The sequence below is a fragment of the Vulpes lagopus genome, chromosome 2 (assembly GCF_018345385.1).
Source record: "Vulpes lagopus strain Blue_001 chromosome 2, ASM1834538v1, whole genome shotgun sequence".
In the NCBI taxonomy this organism is placed as follows: Eukaryota; Metazoa; Chordata; class Mammalia; order Carnivora; family Canidae; genus Vulpes; species Vulpes lagopus.
The window spans coordinates 74,917,190-74,933,415 of NC_054825.1; the positions used below are offsets into that span (position 1 = coordinate 74,917,190).

At 41.8% G+C, this 16,226-nt stretch overlaps 1 protein-coding gene across 2 annotated transcripts in view; it reads left to right on the forward strand.

The window, feature by feature from the left end:
- FSIP1 (fibrous sheath interacting protein 1) overlaps positions 1 to 16,226 on the forward strand; it is a 338,650-nt gene that overhangs the window by 132,656 nt on the left and 189,768 nt on the right. The window contains exon 1 of one of the 2 annotated variants that reach the window (XM_041735796.1): positions 11,644 to 11,764. The exons of the other annotated variant lie outside the window; for it this stretch is intronic. The gene's annotated coding sequence lies outside the window, so the exon portion shown is untranslated. Of the gene's footprint in view, positions 1 to 11,643; positions 11,765 to 16,226 lie in introns of those variants that run through there. 2 annotated transcript variants of the gene reach the window in all.

The following is a 16,226-nucleotide window of genomic DNA, read 5'->3' on the forward strand; positions in this document are numbered from 1 at the left end:
TTTGTTTTGTTTTGTTTTTAATTTTATTTATTTATGATAGTCACAGAGAGAAAGAGAGAGGCAGAGACACAGGCGGAGGGAGAAGCAGGCTCCATGCGCCGGGAGCCTGACGTGGGATTCGATCCCGGGTCTCCAGGATCGCGCCCTGGGCCAAAGGCAGGCGCCAAACCGCTGTGCCACCCAGGGATCCCAGTTATAGGCTGTTTTGAATTCCATTTCCATTTCTGCTGAGGGGAACAGCAGAGGGAGTGAGAGAACTCCCCACTGAGCAGGGGCCTGATTTGGGCTTTGATCCCAGGAACTTGGTTAATGACTGAGCCACCCTGGCACCCCTGATTGCTACTTCTTCTTCTTCTTTTTTTTTTTTTTAAGACCTTATTTGTTTATTCGTGAGAGACACAGAGAGAGAGGCAGAGACATAGGCAGAGGAAGAAGCAGGCTCCCCATGGGGTACCTGATACTGGACCCGATCCCGGGACTCTGGGATCACACCCAGAGCCAAAGGCAGACACTCAAACACTGAGCCACCCAGGTGCCCCTGATTGCTACTTTTTAGGAGCAAGTTTAAGTAATGCTAGTTTATTTACTTTAGAAATGTAGAACCCACCTAATATTTTAGATTTATACAAAAATATTAAGTTTAATGAATCCAACTATTCTGGAATTTGCTTATTTGTAATTTATCTTAAGATAAATATCTAAAGACAATATCTAAAGTGAACACTATATAAGTACATTTGCATTAACTGCTTCAAGACATTAGAATATTATCTAGAACGTCTCAATTAGTTTTAATTTATAATACTCTCTGCCTTAAAGTTTGTTCCCTTGGTAGCATTTGGCTTCTCACTGCCTGCTTTGTATTTGTATATGATGTTTCACTGGAGGATATTAAAGCACAGCCCACAGACTTTCTGTAGGCAATGATATGATCTCTATTCTGCAGCTGGGGAACCAGAGACACAGATGGCCACGTCATTAGTTCTCAGAGATGAAGCAAGTTAGAGACAGAGCTGAAAACAGTACAGAAGGCATTAAGGCCCCATTCTTTCACTGCACCCTCCAAAGTACTGATGATCATTATCATCCACTGTTACCATGATTATTTTTGAATACCCACTTGGCACATGTTATTAAACTGTATTGGGGACTGGATTAAAACCCTTAATGCCTGACAGCTGCTTTTCTCAGTGTTATTCCTCAAATTTCCTTTGGCTCCATGATTTCCCGTTTCACCGTAGAGTAATTCGGTGCAGATTAAACGTTAAGAAACTCTTAATGGACAAAAAAAAAAAAAAAGAAACTCTTAATGGGATGCCAAGCTTGAGATCATTCGGCTGAGAGTATTCACAGACATCGTCTTCTGTCTCATGTTCTCCTTGTTAATTTTTGCACCGAGGTTACCCTTCATTTAGTTTAAGTTCATCAAATACTCTCAGCCATTGGCCACGCTCCCGCAGGGACACTTGATACTAGTTTTCTGCAAGCATCTGAAATGTTTACAAGATTCATTCATTCAGAACACTAAATATTACTGTATTTCATAATGCTATTATAGTGGAGTATAAAGTACTTAAGATATGGTTCCTGCCCTCTAGATGGCCTGGGGGAGAGAAGAAAGCCCTTTTAAGAGACGGAGTAATGCTCACGTGCTAACAAGAAGTGCTGATGGAAAGTGAATTCTGTTTCACTAAGTGTGTGCAACTTCCTCAGCGATTTTCTTCGATGGCTGGCAAGGTGTTTCTTTACATTCAGGAAATTCTCTCCATTAAATGCTCATTTACTTCACATAGTCAAAGCACTTCGAATGTGGAGGATCGTTGTCTACTTATAATTTAACATGGGATATCGAGGCCTTAGGAGATTGATTTTTTTTCACAGCCTTGGACCAGAGCTCATGATTTTTAAAAATGCCTAGTCCATAAGCTAGATGCAGGAAGTTGAAATTAGTGCTCTTAAATGTCTTTTTCATGCTGAAATGTAAACAATTCAGTAGATAGCAATTGAGGAGATGAAGAAATATCTCCTAGCTAAGGTTTCCCATTATCCTATCTGCTACTTATTGCAGATAGGTAACTACTCCTCGGCACTCAGAAATCCCCCTCACTGCTGACACTCTCTCAAATGAGTAGGAATGAGGAGTTGGAGGGGATTCATGTTACCATCTAGCCCCTGTCCCTTGCAAGATCACTAGACATGATTAGAGAAGGGCTGAAAAATTCACTTGCCCAGAAATAGTTTGCTGGAGGATTTGACTCAGAGTCTGTGACCAGTGAAAAGTAGAGCAATTAATGCATGAATGCAAATATGCCACCTGAATACAAAATTCCCCCAAATTTGGCCCAAGGTAACAATCTCTAGATTCATAATAAACAGTTGGCAATTTTCACAAAAATACCAAGTCATCTGTAGCAAAATATGTAAGATAAATGAGCATTTAGTTAGATGGTGGAAGTGGGGTGCCTGGGTGGCTCAGTTGGTTGAGTACCTTCAGCCCAGGTCTTGATCCTAGGTTTTGGGATTTAGCCCCACATCAGGCTTCCTGCTCAGCGGGGAGTGTGCTTCTCCCTCTCTCTCTGCCTGCCACTCCCCTCTGCTTAGTGCTCTCTCTCTCTCTCTCAAATAAATAAAATCTTTCATAAAAAATTAATGACAGATGTGAACTGAACCTGACAATTCGTCTTTCATCTTCCAGTATAAATTGGAAAGCTGTTTTTATTTGAAATAAAAACTCATTATCAATTGCAGTGAAATGTTCGAATCTCAGGAACATTCTAATTTCTCTGTTTCTACAAAGTAAGGAAAAATGCTCAGGAGTTAGCTTCCAACTAATTAATAGACTGGCTGGTAAATTGAAGCCTACAGATAAGAAGGGTCCTGTCTTTCTGAAGTCAACAGTAGAGGGGGATGCAAACCCAGAGCTCATAAAACCTAAACCAATTTTCAATTCATTTGGTTGCATCATGCTATAAAAATAGGGCACACCTATTGTCATTTTGTTTTGTTTTATTCTTTGCTTGTAAAGTGCAGAGGACAAGACTGATGACTGTTACTATTGCCCAGATGTTTCTAAACAGGCAAATCCTGCTGTTCAGCTTGTTGAGCAGGTGTCTGATGCTGGTAAGGCTATTGTTGCAGTTCAGGCTGGGACACTGGAGCAGGTTGTTTCCAGAGGGAGCCAAGCCTGCTTAAATTGGGTGATCACAGAGTCTCAGAGCTGAAAGTAAGCTCGGAAGCCTTTATCCAGCCCTTATTTTACTAGATGAAGAAACAGGTTGAGGGAGGTTCAAAGACCAGGCCCAGGTCATCTCTTTGCATAGCCCTGATGAGAAACCAGGGATGTATAATTTAAGATGGCTTTAGGTGTCAGTGTATGAATCACATAACACATGTTGAGCCAAATTAGAATTTTCTGGTTTGTTATGAGATAATGAAGGGAAAATAAATCAACTGTTAAATAAGGAGTTTGAATGATCAAAGAAGAAGGAGGTTTAACAAGAAAGCTAATAGTCATCAAAATATTGAGTAGTTCCTGGTGTAATAAACACCTTGGAAACATTACTTTGAATTTGAGCTAAGAAAAAAGAGGTGTTAGAAGGAAGTGAGGTGCTAAGAAATAGAGAATGGCAGCCTGGCTGCTGACTGATGAACAGCCCCCTGTGCTTATTTACCGATTTCTTCTTTATCTCCGAGAACTTAACCCCGAGAAAATGAATTTCTCTATGTAGCTCCTTAAGACCCTTGAAGTTTGATTTGAATACATTTCTAATATGCTGTGTGAATCACTTTTAACTCATGTTAAAATAAAGGTTTACATCATAATAAAGCTTTATATAATTCATATACTAAAAATGCATTTTATACATAGATCAGAGACTCCATTTAAAACAACAACAAAAGGGGCGCTGGTGTGGCTCAGCAGTTGAGCGTCTGCCTTCACCTTCAGGGTATAATCCCAGGATCCTGGGATGGAGTCCCACATCGGGCTCCCTGTATGGAACCTGCTTCTCCCTCTGCCTGTGTCTCTGCCTCTCTCTGTATCTCTCATAAATAAATAAATAAATAAATAAATAAATAAATAAATAAATAAATAAATAAATTTAAAAATAAATAAATGATAAATTTATAAATAAAACAACAACAACAACAACAACAACAAAAACACAAAACCTACAGGATCAGAGACCTAGCTCAATATAGAAGTTATGGTTTGGAATCAAAGAGAAGAGTAGCTAGACAGTGTTCAGAAACAGTGGGTTTCAATCCAGGATTTGATTGCTGCACAGAAATTGCTAAACTTCTCTTCACCTATTATCCACAAGCAGTGTCTCATCCATTCCTCTGGCACAGGCAACATGCCGGGAGCAGAGCACTGTAACCTCAACTGGCATCCAGCAATGGAAACTGCAGCTAGCCTCTAGAATGTTCTGGCAACGCTTTAATTCTTTACAGATACAGAATTGCTGCAGGTGACCAAACTATAACTAGAGTTACTACGAGGGACTTCTCTGAGAAGAGAAATAGATTTCTCCCTTGCTGGTGAATGACTCACTTGGCAGAACTTCTCTCTTAAGGCCAGATCTGAGATGACCCCTCCCCCCAAAAAATCATTCCAGATTTTGGAAGATATCTTCATTTTTTTATTTACTTTACTATCTTTTAAGAAACAAGCCTCTACTAGTGTTCTGGTAGTACACTTACAATTGTAAGGCTGCACTGATGATGTGTGTACGTATGTTGATTTTTATGCACCTCCTTGGACTCTTGGCATAGTTTTTTTTTCTCCCTCCACGCAGAAATTCATATTGCTTGGACAAGTTAAACAAGGTCACATGACAATGCCTGGGCTAACTCCTTTCACTTAAAATTCAGGGGGTATCATTACACGTTTGGACTAATAGATTTTTTTAAAGATTTTATTTATTTATTCATGAGAGATGCAGAGAGAGAGGCAGAGACACAGGCAGTTATTTTTAAAGTGTCATTTTAAAACAGTTTTAAGTTAGTGTTTTTTCAAAGCATGCTTCATGTTCCACTGCACCAGAATCACCCAGGTGTCTGTTAAAATGCAGATTCCTGTGTTTGACCCCAGATCTACTAAGTCAGGGAATGGGGATGAAAATGAACATTGTAAGTGACACACAAAATGATCTCGATGAACAACAAAATCTGAGAAGCCATTTTTAGCAGACTTATTTCATGACTTTGAAGTACTAAAAAAGCACTAAAGAAAAAAAAAATACTAAACACATACTAGATTTAAAGTACAATTTACTTTAAATAAAAATAAGGTCACCTGCTTCAGAACTTGCTTTATTGGTCTCTAAGGGCTTTATTTCCTTTCCTGTTCATGCCTCTTGGTTACATGCATGGCACTGTGACCACGCAGGATCAGGAAGGGCGGGGGAGGGTGCAGTTGGTATAAAGGGGGCAAATGAAATGAAACATGAACTTCTTTTAAAGTCTGTAGATTGGGATCCCTGGGTGGCGCAGCGGTTTGGCGCCTGCCTTTGGCCCGGGGCGCAATCCTGGAGACCCGGGATCGAATCCCACGTCGGGCTCCCGGTGCATGGAGCCTGCTTCTCCCTCTGCCTATGTCTCTGCTTCTCTCTCTCTCACTGTGTGCCTATCATAAATAAATAAAATTAAAAAAAAAATTTTAAAGTCTGTAGATTTTATATAAATACAGACATGTGAGAACTTCAGTCTTTCAAAGTCACCAACGGTTATTTGATATATTTATAATATGCATTAGGATATTTTTAAAAATCCATTGTTTTTAAAAAATATTTTATTTATTTATTCATGAGAGACACAGAGAGAGAGAGGCAGAGACTTAAGCAGAGGGAGAAGCAGGCTCCTCACAGGGAGCCCGATGTGGGACTCGATCCCCAGACCCCGGGATCACGACCTGAGCAGAAGGCTACACCGCTGAGCCACCCAGGTGCCTCTCCACTCTGTTTTTTTTAAAGATTTAATTCTCACTCTTCCAATTCAGATAGCTATTTAAAGATGTATCCAAGCACAGTTCAAACATACAGGATATTTGTTTTCAGTGGTTTTTTTTACACCTAAAATCCAAGGAAAGTGAGTTTGAGAGGTTTGTTTTTAACAGAAGACAATCAGCACCATCTAGTGGATACTCTTCTTGAATTCAGTCCAGAGAGGAGGTGAAGAGCGCAGGCTTTGAAACTGGGTTGGAAACAGTCGCGTAGTTCCCGAGTGACCTCAAACTACTTAACTGCTCTGTGCTCTGCTTCTCAACTATAAATCTGCATAATAATAGTGTCACCTCATAGGCTGTTATGGAGTGAAGTGAGATGATCCATTTAAGGCATGTCCCAAACACTCAGTAAATTTATTATTTTTTAAGATTTCATTTATTTGAGAGCAGGAGCAGGGAGGAGAGGGAGAAGCAGACTCCCCACTAAGCAGGGAGCCCGACCTGGCGCTGAGATCATGACCTGAGCCAAAGGCAACCACTTAACCACCTGAGCCACCCAGGTGCCCCTAAATGTTATTTTTTAATAACACTACACCGTAGGCTCACAGGATGTGGGAGCTGTCGAGCGGCACACATTTTTAACTGCCCTCCAAAATAAATGGCTATTTGGTCTAGTTCAGAGAATCTATAATACAAGGCTTATGAGGTTCTGCTCCTAGGGTGCTGTCACATTTGGCAGAAGCTTGTGGCAAGAAAAGGGAAATTGGGGCAACAAAGCTGGAATGGTAGTTAGGGCCAGATGGAATAAAATGTGGGCTCTCTTTCATTCATCCGAATCTGACTCCACTTAGCAGGGGAAGGTCAAGAGTAGAGAGAGATTTAAAACAAAAACCAACTCTGAAACCAACACTGCCATATGCCACCAACTTGGAATGAGACCAGGGACATTTTAACTTAAATATCTTGACTCTAGAAGAAATCTTTATGAATTACTTTGAAAGGCACAATACTTTCTAGAATATGTCTGGGCTTTTCCAACACACTTCAGAAAACAGCAGAGTGAAACACAGAGCTCACTGACGCCTCTGAAAATCAATTATCTTGAGGGTGTCACCTGCAACAGTTAACACAAGTATTTCAGGAAATCGAAAACAAAGACACTGTATTGTGTGCTGATACACAACAAATACAATTTGTTAAAATTTGCCCTCAAGGCACATAAGATCTCTGGCAGTTCAGGGAAGATAACAATAAACAAAACAAGAATGACAGAAAACGAGAAGTTTCATGCAAAATGACATTGATGGGCACTTAGTTTGGTGACATTGCAGGGAAGAGACACTAAGCTATTGAACCTGAACTGTCGTTTCAATTGCTTTTTATGTATCTTCTGCTGTCTATATTTTAAAAGCAACAGTTTTTTTTTTTTTAAAGATTTTATTTATGAGAGACACAGAGAGAGAGAGAGAGAGAGAGAGGCAGAGACACAGGCAGAGGGAGAGGCAGGCTCATGCCGGGAGCCCAGTGTGGGGCTCCATCCCCAATCCCCGATCCCCTACCTCCGGTCTCCAGGACCACGTCCTGGGCTGACTGCGGCGCTAAACCGCTGAGCCACCAGGGCTGCCCAACAGTTTTAAAAAAAGTGAAAACGCACAGATCATAGCCTCAATTTCTCTTAGTTGGTTTTCTCTCCCTACATCCAGACGAAATCTGAAATGTATTTTCTTCATGAGTAGCATTAGTTGCCAAAAATAAAAATGGAAAGAGCAGCCTTGATTCATGGAATATTAGAATTGTGCGGACTTGGGGAGTTTATCAGTGTTCAGCTACTCCAAGAGTGGTCGGTGGGCCAGAGGCATTGGCATCACCTGGGAGCCTGTTAGAATCTTGGGTCCCCCCTGACACATTGAATCAGCATTTTAACAAGAGCCCAGTCGATTTACCTGCATGTTAAAGTCTGAGAAGCCCTAGAATTTCAGGTTCATTTGCTCTCAGATACAGCCCTAGAATCAGTATTTTATGAAATCTCCCCAGGTGATTCTAATGCAGTGGAGTTAAGAACTGCAAAACTAGTCCAACCACATTTCTCAAAACTGGAAATCACTGCCCAGAAAAGTTTACAGATTTACTCAAGATAACCCAGCTATTAAGTTTAAAGAATCCAAATAATGTCATCTCTCCTCCTCATAAAAAAGAAAAAAAAAGAGAGAGAGAGCAGCAGAGTCGAGGGAAGAGAGGATAGGGAGGGTGGAGTCAGGGATTATTATTATCATTCAATTCCTTTTTTTTTTTTTTTTTTTAGAGAGAGGAAGGGGGGCTGGGGGAGAGGGAGAGAGAGAGAATCTTAAGTAGGGGCTTGATCCCACAACTCTGAGATCACGACCTGAGCCAAAATCAAGAGTTGGATGCTTAGTCCACTGAGCCAACCAGGCACTCCCGGGGATTATTATTTTATACAGAGTGGTCAGGAAAGACCCACCTGAGGGAAGAGAGGAAGTGAGCCATATGGATAGCTGGGCAACTGTATTCCTGGCAGAGGAAGCAGAGGACTGGGGGGGTGGGTATGTGTTTGCATAGGGGATTATTCCATCTTGGGGGAACAACAAGGAGTAAGCATTTCCAAATTCCCAACGTAGTAATCCTTGGGATGCAGAAACAAGAAATCAAAACTGCCAGCAGTTCTCTAAATCTGCAGTTATTTTGAAAATATTTACAATCTTCTTCATATTCTTGTTATGCAATCTGAATGATTTCTTTTTTTTTTTAATTTTTTTTCTAATTTTTATTTATTTATGATAGTCACAGAGAGAGAGAGAGAGAGAGGCAGAGACACAGGGAGAGGGAGAAGCAGGCTCCATGCACCGGGAGCCCGACGTGGGATTCGATCCCGGGTCTCCAGGATCGCGCCCTGGGCCAAAGGCAGGCGCCAAACCGCTGCGCCACCCAGGGATCCCCTGAATGATTTCTTTAAAAGATTTTATGTATTTATTTATTTTAGAGACGTGTGTGTGTGTGTGTGTGTGTGTGTGTGTGTGTGTGTGTGTGTTTTGGGGCGGGTGGGACAGAGGGAGAAAGAATCTGAAGCAGACTCCACGCTGTGTGTGGAGCCTAACTCAGGGCTCCACCTCACAACTAGGAAGTCACAACCTGAACCAAAAACAGAGTCAGGCGCTCAACCAACTGAGCCACCCAGGTGCCCCCTGAATCTTTTTTTAAAAGTGTTTGTAGGGGGCAGCCCCGGTGGCCCAGCGGTTTAGTGCCACGTTCGGTCCAGGGTGTGATCCTGGGGACCGGATCAAGTCCCACATCAGGCTCTCTGCATGGAGCCTGCTTCTCCCTCTGCCCTGTGTCTCTGCCTCTCTATCTTGGTGTCTCTCATGAATAAATAAATAAAATCTTAAAAAAAAAAGTGTTTGTGGGTATTTACAAGAACTGTAGCCTATAGCAAATATTCAAATACTGGAGAACACAGAGGAAACCACTGGGTACCATTTGAATAATGTAACATACAAATCTTCATGCAAGGTTAACAGCACTTCACAGAATCCCAGGTTGGAAATCGCCAATTTAAGGACTCGTTTTTGAGTCAAACTTGTTATTTCTTGGAATGCCTCTCATATAATTTGTATAAAGCACATAATGAATACCAATTTATTAATATTTATTTTATTTGCAAGAATAACTCAGGGCTAGCAGCAGACACTGCCAGGAAAACACATTTAGAACCTGGCACCAAAAAAAAAAAAAAAAAAAAAAAGAACCTGGCACCAGCTGCAAGCAAGACTGACCAGTCAGATTGTGACTGCATCTCCCCCATGTGCTCCAATCCAGGTTCCCAGAGTGTGGACCTCCACTTCTGACAGAGTGTTAGCATTTCCTGTTTTTGCTTTTGATCTGACATCAGTGGATTTCTTCAGTAACATCTCTATGTTGGTTGATAAAGTTTAATTCTCATAAAAGAATTAGACTGCTTTTTCCATTTTTCCCTGCTTTCTCAACTTTTTTTTTTTAATTAAAAAAAACACACAAATCTCCTTATCAATGCTAGGAAGAAATTCCGGAGCAGAAATACTGACAAGGAGGACAGTGAGGCTGGAATGAAGTTTACCAGGGAAAGGGTGATAGGACTGGAAGTCTGAGAGTAGACAGAGGGCCTGGTCATTTAGGATCTGTGGGAATTGTAAGGGCAGGATATGGGGAGCCATGGAGAGTCCTGAGCCAAGGAGTGACATGGTTTGTTTTTTTTTTTAAGATTTTATTTATTTATTCATGAGAAACACAGAGAGAGGCAGAGACATAGGTAGAGGGAGAAGCAGGTTCCCTGTGGGGAGCCAGATATGGGACTCGATCCCAGGACCCCAGGACCCCCACCTGAGCCAAAGGCAGACACTCAACCACTGAGCCACTCAGGTACCCCTTGACTTTGGTTTTGAAGGCATCATTCAGGCTGCTGTTTGAAAGTGGTAGGGGCCAGGAAGGCAACAGTTAGGAAGGAAGTTGTTGCAAAAATCTAGGTGAGGAGTGATGGCAGTATGGGTCAGAATGGAAGTGCAGGAGGTGGTGAGAGGCAGTTAGATTCTGGATATACTTTAAATGTAAAGGTGGTAGGATTCACTTCAAATTGATTGGAGAGTGTGGGGGAAAGAGGAATTGAGGGTGTTTTTCAAGGTTTCTGGTTCTGAGTGTGGTAGGACAGAGTTAGCATTTACTAAGCTAGATAGGAGGGTGGAGTAGGAGTGGGGGTGACTGCAGAGGGGCTTGTTTCTGACATATTAGTTTCAAGGTTTTTCTTGACATGTTAGCTTCTTACATCTAAGTAGACATATCTTACAGCTGGTTAAATAAAAGTGGAATTCAGGGGAGAGGTCTGGCTTGGGAGATAGAAATGCAGGATTTAGCTGTATATGGATGACATTTATGGCCGGGTTTTTAAACCCAGCACTGCCCTAGACTGTAGCTGTGGTTGCCTGAGCAACACACTTCACCTCTATTTGCTTCACTGGAAAACACTTAAAAGAACATAACATTCTTCCTACCTAAAATACGAGGCTACAGGGGCTGGGTATGGGAAAATGCCTTGTAAACTATAAAGTGCGGTCCATAGAAAGCAAGTGTCTGATGGTACCGAGGATGAAGAAAATCAATTTGGAGACCTGTGGAAACAGTCTTCATGCACTAAGAAATGAGAGAATCCACAAAAAAGAGAAAAGTGCAAGTGAGAATCATTCCTCTTTTGGGCTGTAGCCCAATCTTGCAAAATTAGTATATTTTTTTAGAAATCTACGTGGACTCCAAAGCATAGCAAGAACTTCAAATATATAATCTTTTTGAGCTGCACAACAATCTGTGAGGAAGGAATTATTATCATTCCCATTTTACAGAGGAGGAAACTGGAGCTCAGAGAGGATGCCAGACCGATGGAGCATCGTACTAATGGTAGAGCCACATAAGCATCCAGGCAGCCTCCTTTGGAGTTCAGTCCGGTAGGAACAAGCCTCTCCCCGGCCACACGGACCCTAGGAAGACCAGGGAGACAGCAGGGCTGCCCCAACTCTGGGTAGGGGGGGGACAGCGTTCCCCGCCGCCCCTGGCCCCCACCTTATTTCCACATGGTACAGCCCTTTTCTCTTATCGCGAGACTGGAAGCGTAGCGCTCCTGGTTGCCAAGGGAACAGCGTTCCTGGAGGCAGGAGGGCTTTGGACGCGCAGCTCCTTCCCCTTCCAGAGAAGCCGAGGTGGCGGGAAAGACCCCTCCCCTTTGGGGGACCGGTGGTGACGCTCTGCGCTCCGGTGACTGCCTCCCGGAGTTCTGCCCGGAAGGTAAGGCCCCGCACCTGGTCGGACCCCACCCGGATCGACGCGCGCCCTGCTGCGGAGGGGGCGGAGTCGCGTCAGGGACCGCCCACGGGCCGGCAGGGAGAGGGGCGGGGCCAACGAGTGGGCGGGGCTTAGTCGTGTCAGGCTGCTGGGCCTGGAGACCGGCTGTTGGGGTGAAGGGGCAGGGCCAGGAGGGGGCGGGCCCAGCCCGGGGGCGGGGCCTGGGAGGGAGCAGGCCTGCCGGGTGCGGACCGAGGCGTCCGCCTCCACCGAGGCGATCGCCGAGATTTCCTAGACCGGGCGGCCGAGATTCCCGACCTTAGGACCTCTATGGAGGACTCCTACAGCCCTGTGCCTTCTGGCCCTTAAGATCTAAAACTGACATTAAAAATTAACCGCCAGTCACCTGAAACAGAACGTAAATAGCAAAGGATGCGAATAGGCAGGTCACGGGGTGGGGGTGGGGGGGAATGGTGGCTGGAGACTGGGTTTCTCTCATCCTTAAAGAAATGCAAATTAGATTCAGAGACATGTTTGACGCTCACCAGATTGACAGAGATGAAACAGCTTTGAAGACCAGATGACCCCAGACCAGAATGAGGAAAGAGGCCCTTTCGCCATACCCTGTTGGAAGCAGTGTAATTTTTTTGTACAACCTTCTTGGTGGGCAGACGCAAGTTTTCTTTGACTCAACATAGTTTATCATCTGGGCATATAAGCATAACAACAAAGATTCACACAAAGAGGTTGATTTAAGATTGTGTGTGCCATGGGTGTGTGTGCTGGGGAGGAGTAGGGAGCTATGAAGGATCCAAGGCTTGCATATCCCTAAAAAAAGTGAGATCCCCCAAGTCTATTGACAGTGGCTTGGGAGTGAGGGAAGTTTTGACTTAAAAAAAATTTTTTTTTGGAAGATTTATTTATTAGAGCAGGTGCATTCATACTGCGCTCATGAGAGACAGAGGGAGAGAATCTTCAGGCTCCCCAGCTCCCCAGGTGAGGTGACTCCCCAGGTGGGGGAGCCAGACCTGGAGCTCATTCCAGATCATGAGATCATGATCTGAGCCAAAACCAAGGCTGACATTCAACCAACTAAGGCACCCAGGCACCCTGGAAATTTTGACTTTAAAAATTTTATTCTTCTATATTATTTGACTTTCTGCTTCTCACGGAAATACAATTTATGTATTTCTTACATAAATATATAAATAAAAAAACTACCATAAAATAACTTTTAAACATTAAGATTATGAAAATAAATACAATTCCACTTTTTAAAAAAAAGAAGTCTGGCTATTTGTTATTACTAAGCAGACAAGGATTCATTTTCTTTCAATTCTTCCTTTCATCCCCAAATACCAAATTATGGCAGCCATGTTGGTTTTATGTCCCCATTTTGGTTTTAAGTGATCCATGGTGATTGCATTTCTTACAAGCATGTATGAAAAAGCTTAATCTTGGGATGCCTGGCTGGCTCAGGGGTTGAGGGTTTGCCTTTGGCTCAGGGCGTGGTCCTGGGATCAAGTCCCACATTGGGCTCCTTGCAGGAAGCCTCCTCCTCCCTCTGCCTATGTCTCTGCCTCTCTCTGTGTCTCTCATGAATAAATAAATAAAATCTTTTTTTTTTAAAGATTTTTATTTATTTATGATAGTCACAGAGAGAGAGAGAGAGAGGCAGAGACATAGGCAGGGGGAGAAGCAGGCTCCATGCACCGGGAGCCCGACGTGGGATTCGATCCCGGGTCTCCAGGATCGTGCCCTGGGCCGAAGGCAGGCGCCAAACCACTGCACCACCCAGGGATCCCCTAAATAAAATCTTAAGAAAAAAATTTAATCATGTTTGTAGTAAATGTTATAAAAAGTTGGTATGTGTTAGTGATTTGTTAAGATTTAGAATCTGGTCATATATCCTATCTGTTTTTATTTTTTAATTTTTTATTTTTTTATATCATCTGTTTAATGGAATATCATGAAGTAAATAATATTTTATTTTGGAAGTACCTTTACTGCAATAAGCAAATGCTTCATCATGTGATATTAAGTGTGAAATATGTGAGTGCAATTTGGTGGAAACACAGAGAGCAAAAATGGGTAAGAAATATGCCAACAATGTTTAGGTCAGAGTGGTGAATATTGGGTCACTTTATTTTTAAATATACTTTAATATGTTGTAGACATTTTTCTACAATAAATTATTTGATTATGAATTCAAGATATACTTAGTAGAAAATCAGAAAATACAGATAAGCAAAAAGGTAAAATAAAAGACCAGAAATATCCATGAACCCACCAATCCAGAAGAACCCATCTCTGTTATTCCCTGATTTGTGATCATCTCTCAGGTCCCTTTGTGTATATTCCTTTAATTAAAGAATTGAACTTCCTTTTTTTTTTTTTAGCAAGATATTGACATTTAGCAAGATATTTTCTTTCTTTTCTTTCTTTCTTCCTTCCTTTCTTCCTTCCTTCCTTCCTTCTTTCCTTTCTTTCTTCCTTGCTTCCCTTCTTCTTTCCTTTCTGAATTCCTTGTTTATGTCCTTAGCCAGTTTTCTATTGGAATGTTTCTTTTTCTTACAGATTGGTAAGATTTCTTTAGATATGTAAATTCATTAGCCTTTTGTATATCATCTGTGTTACTTATATTTTCCGTAGTTTCTCAGGTGCCTTTTGATTTAATTTAGAGTTCTTTTTTGCTTGTTTATTGGCATTCAAGAACACTAAATGTTATGTGATCAAATCTATTAGGGTCTTCCTTTTCGGTTTATGCTCTTGGTGTTGTGTTTAAAAAGTCATTAACTTATGTAAATCATCTTTATATTTCCTTCCAGTTCCTTGGAGATTTCTTATTTTACATTTATTCATTATTTTAAAAATTAGGTTTTACTTTTATTAAAGTAGCATAATAAAAAATGTCAAACTTTAACATTTACAATGGAAGAAAAGCAATTTCTAGTCTCACCCTCCAGAGGCAACCATCCTGAACTCATAAATATTATGCTGATTTAACTATTGCTTGGTTTTATCAATTTTTGGACATTCTCTTTAATTTCCTATTATGACAGATTGGATATTTTATACTATCTCTCCTATTATATACTCCTCCCCACATACACAGTATTTAGTTAAATCAACATTTAGTGCTTCTGTAATTATAAGTAATTATCATTTGGTCACTTTCTTTGACAATGCTTTATTTTTCTTGTGGAACTTCTATGTGGCTATTGAGATTTCTCCTTAAACATTCAAATACATCTATGAGATCCTAATTCAATGCCCTTAATCCAGTACTTTTTTCTACATAAGTAGAGTCATAAGATTGTCAGTTATATCCCTACCCACCCTGGGAACTGTATTTTATTAATCTATTATTTTCAGGAACAAACATAATAGAACATTTGCTTTATTTCTAAAGCAAATGGAAAGATTTCGGGGGCCTTTTAGATGCTCCATGCCATTGATGGTTCTCTGTGCTGCTTCTCCCCTTACGACAAGTATCATACCGCTCTACAGATGCTTCCATCTCATTGCTCCCTCTGTGAGCTACAATAAGTCTCCCTCAACAGGCTGCTCAAGGGATTTACAAGACACTTGGCCTTTCAATGACTTACGCTTTTTGATTGTGACGTGATGGGCCAGGGTAATCTGTCATCGCACAATAATAATGTCAGCGCCTTCCCGAGCAGAGCCCAGACCCTTTTGCAGAGTTTGAATACTGTTGAGATCAATGCCTTTTTCATTTGCTAAGATGGAAAGAATTGACCTAGTGGTCCCTGAAGCATCAGCTTTGGCACACTGAATGGTTGGAGGCCATATCATATTACCCTTCGTGCGCCTTGGAGGAGCGACCTGTTGTCCACGTTGGTGTTTCTTCCTGTATCCAAACCTTCCCTGGACTCTGCCTCTGCTGTTCAAAAAAAGAAAGAAGGATGAGTCATTTTGTAGGGTAAAAAAAAAAGAACACTGTTACACTCACTGGGGCCAGGGGTAATTGCCTTTCCTCCTTCTATTATGAGAGAGATGGTTTCATTCATAATCAATAGGAATTTAGGGAAATCGTAAAATTTGGGGAAGGATTGTTGGAAGATCCATTTACCTATAAAGCTAAATACGAGAAGGCACAATCTGGCATTCTCCTTATTTCTTCCCTTTTCTCAGCGTGCATGATACCCCAACATTACTGAGCAGATCTGGAATGATCCTGATCAAGGGCACAGTTTGCAAGAATCCAGGTACCCATAATGCCCAAATTCTCCCACGAATTTGAACCACCCTGCCTAATAATTCCTGCTTTGCAAAGCAGCACAGGGAATAATTAGGGAGCCAGCGTGGTCACAGGCCTGTGGATGGGGTCGCAGGAAAAATAGAAGTTGGCAAGTCATGGCCAGATAATCAGGGTCTGTCCTCTCACAGAGAAAGTAGGATTTCTTTCATTGTTTCCGTGGGTGAAATAGAATCATGGGCTTTA